Here is a 3,958-nt window from a genome sequence, read left to right as displayed (position 1 = left end):
CCCTAACTTCCTTTCCTCTATTAAGATACTTAACAGTACACATTTAGAAGCTGAATACTCATGAACTAATCTACACCTATTAATGTCACAATACTCAACCCCTTCCAATTTCTGCTAATAAATAGTGATGTTATGTCAAGTCCCCATAGCAAAATTTTTGAAATGTTACAGGAGTTCCACCTGCCCAGATGACTACTCATATTTGCTTTTGTTCTTGTATTTTATGAGAAGCATTGCTCAGAAAACATCTTATTTTCTTTAGTTCTGTGCATTGTTACGAGAATTTTGTGTTGTCTTTTTTTCTTTTCTTTTCTAAAACTGAAAGACAAGTTCTTCACAAACTTGGAGCTCAAACTGACTTTCAGATTTTAGCCTTTCTCAAACTCAGGAGAAAGAGACTATGCAAACAAATGGATTTCTGAAAGAGTTTTAACTGAGGTATCAGGTAGGCATCCTTAATCAGATTTAGCTTTTGCAGGATGAGTGGAAATGTTGCCAATAGCTTCCAGCTGCTTGGTTGTGGTGTGTTTTGGTTTTGTGTTTGTCCCCCCACCCCATACTAACTAACAATGTCTAATCTGTCAATTAATCAGTCTCTCTTATTCACATTATTAATACTATATTCGCATTTTAGAGTAACAAATGTGTTAACAAAACCTACTTCTGTTAGTGTTTCCTTCAGCTTGGTGCCCTTGTTACAGTTATACTCATTGGAGTTCTGCATTCTTATGATACATATGGTGACTATACGTCATCAGAGTGAGTTATGGCTCTAATGACATATTGCATTAATACATCAACAAGTCTAGCTGAGGCTCCAGTAATCTGTTGGTGTAATGTACTATAAGGTAAGGTATAAATATAACTATAGCTTAGTCCATCTATAAATTATGAATGTCAAGGAAATGAGATCATAGCAGTCAAATTTTGGGATGGATGGATTTGAATAATACATTATTTTACTAGTCTTTCCAAGGAGCTGGAGGTAGGTGTGGGTTAAGCCCAGGTCAGCAGAGGGACTGACATGGCTGAACGCAGTATCTGCATCACCTGCTAGGTAGTGAAATGAAGTGGGCATGAACACTGCCAAGATAAATGGCTGTGCAGTGTGGTCCAGATATTTTCACCATCTTGCGTTGTTGCAGATTTGACTGTAAAGTTGGAGTCTGGATAGCTGGCAGATAGTGTTAATGCACGGAGGAATCTTCTTGTGATAGTTCTAAACCATAGACTAAAGCAGACACCAAAGCAGTGTAATTTACATAGTGCTTAGTATGCCACAAAGTTAATTTCTTTTGTAAGAGTATATGTTGGTGTTGTGAACTTTTCTGATAGGGAAACTGAGATGGGAGTGGGATCACAACCAGTATTTATTAAAACATCTTTTATGAATTGTTGTTAATAGAATTAAGATGTTTAGTTCCAGCAGATAACTGTTCATACAGCACATTCACTTATTCCTTCACACTTCACTTGCATCCACCACGTAAAAGCCACGCATAGCTACAAGATAGGAGCAACAACTGTGAGCATCTACTCTGAAGTGCAGTCTCATGTTGGCTTACCTGTGAGACTTTGATGCCCCTCAGCATGTGTGCTTCCTCTCTTTGGCTATTTTTTTGTTACTATTTCTCCATCTGCAGCCATAGGTACAAACAGAGCCCATTCAAACACACTTCTGTAGACAGGGCTTTTCTGGCTTTGGCTGAAGCTTAGTTACTCTAGTATCTGATAATAGTCATGATTCTGCTAAGAGTGCAGAATTTGGTCTTGAAAGGTATTCCCTGGGGTTCTCAAACATACAGCCTTCAGCTCTGTGTAGCAGAAAGAAACATTGAGTGAGCAGTCAGGAACATGCACGGGGGCAGAGTGGGAAGTGTTATGAAGAAAAGTTGAGAGACCTGAATGGGATGTATTGTTTACTGAACTTATGATTACTATTATATGCATTGATGTAATCTGTAGTTTGTGGTGGTTTATTGTGTTGATTTTGTGTTTTGGGATTTTGTTGTTTGTTTGGGTTTTTTTAAATTCATTTTTTGTGTTTCCTTTAATGTCCTCTCTTATTCCCTCAGGAAAATATTCTTCAGTCAGATGTCAGGTAAAAAGTAATTAGAACTTTATGTACTTAACCCATGGATTTCACTGGCTAACATAAAAGAAAAAAAGGGGGGGGAGGTCTTTGCTTTAATTTTAAATACAAAGTGGGGAGGTGGGGTATTCAGACTTCTATACCCTAGTTTCATTGTGAAACTAAGAAAAATAAAAAATTAAAAATTATCTTTATAATAGAAGTAACTTAAGTTAATAGGAAGTAGGTATTTCTTCAGTTCAATACTTGATTTGATAAATAGTACTAAATTAATAAAAATACATAATGATTCTGGGAATATTCATTTGCTAGTTTACTGCTTTTTACAACTTACAGTTTTATTTGTTTAATAATAGGAAAATAAAATTACACATTTCAACATCATCCATCATTAATACACAAGGTAAACTACTGTAAAGTAGTATCATGTAAATTGTTTTTTGTTGTGGAAATTGGTAAAGCCGTGGGAGTCAAACTAACTGTGATTAGGCACTAAAATGTTCATTTTATCTCTAATCAACAAAAAGAAATAACTTTATTTCAGAGAAAGGTAACAGTCCTGGGAGGAAGTATATCTTCAGAATATAAACACTGGATTACTTGAGAAGCCTTCAAACAATGTTAGCCCATCTTTATTGAGATATGTTATGTGTAAATAACACTTTTTATTAAAAAGTACATTCTAGCTATGCTTTTTAAAGAACATGTTAGAAATTAAGAATAAGTAAACTCTTTTACCAGTCACTGACTCACGGAAATACTCTAGATGAAGAAAAACAACAAGCTGCAGTTTAGATTTAATTTGATCCAGTAATGGCATCTGCAGGCAGAAGAGAAGACTACATCTGATTCACCTGTGCAAATACAAGCTATTATTTTTGACCAGAAAATTTCTTCTCATTCTTTGTATACTCTAACAACCTGTGATTAGATGGGTCCTGTTGCTTTTGTATGTTTAACAACTCTTCTGATTTTGTGGTAAGGTGGTGTTTTGGCTTTTGTTGTTGTTGTTTTTAATTTAAAAAAAAAATACACTATTTTAGGACAGCCTTTTAGTTCTCTTCTTGGTTTTCAATAGGATCTAAGATTGCATATGCATTATGCATTTTCCAAAGAAGGACTGCTTGCTTTTTTTTAAAGTTTTAATATTTTATTTTTATATATTAAAAAAAAAAGCAACCAACAAAACAACAACTGCCATCTTTTCTTTTTCTGCTCTGTTTAGGACTTGAAATGAGTATATGTAACAAGATTTGATTACTCTTGAATTTTTTCCTGCCTTTTTTGTTTGCTTGCTCTTGTTGTCTTAGTATGTTTGTTTGTTCACTATAGTATTTGTTTCTAGAACAGGAGATGGTGTATATAATCTAATCAACATTCATATAATTTGATTGTTGCAGTGAAAACAGGAAAAAAGTGAAAAAGAGGTCTCCTGAGCTAACATTTCATCAACAGCGAGCACTATAGACATCATAGAAAATATTATTTCAGGTATCTTTCAATCTGAGTTAATTCTGAATCTCTATTAATTAAAGTAAGTCCAAGTAAATTGTAATCAGAAATATGTATGAATAGTTGAGGGAAAGGAAGGAAAGTGTCAGAAAAAAAATCATAGTAGTTATCTGTAATTAAAAAAAATCCAAACCACCTCCCCATATTCATATGGAGTCAAACTATACTCAGTGTCTTTCATGCAGATTCCTTAAGCCTATCGCAAGCATTACTTGATGAATCTTTACACAACTCTGTAGTTCAATAACAAATACTTAAATTACATTGGTATATGCTATTGTCTGAATAGTTAAATTTTTTCTCATGTAGGTATGTATAGCATAGAGAAAAACTTTAAAAAAAACCCCCAAAACT

The sequence above is a fragment of the Antrostomus carolinensis genome, unplaced genomic scaffold (genome assembly GCF_000700745.2).
Source record: "Antrostomus carolinensis isolate BGI_N321 unplaced genomic scaffold, ASM70074v2 scaffold21391, whole genome shotgun sequence".
NCBI classification, from domain to species: domain Eukaryota; kingdom Metazoa; phylum Chordata; class Aves; order Caprimulgiformes; family Caprimulgidae; genus Antrostomus; species Antrostomus carolinensis.
This window is presented reverse-complemented; position numbering follows the sequence as displayed.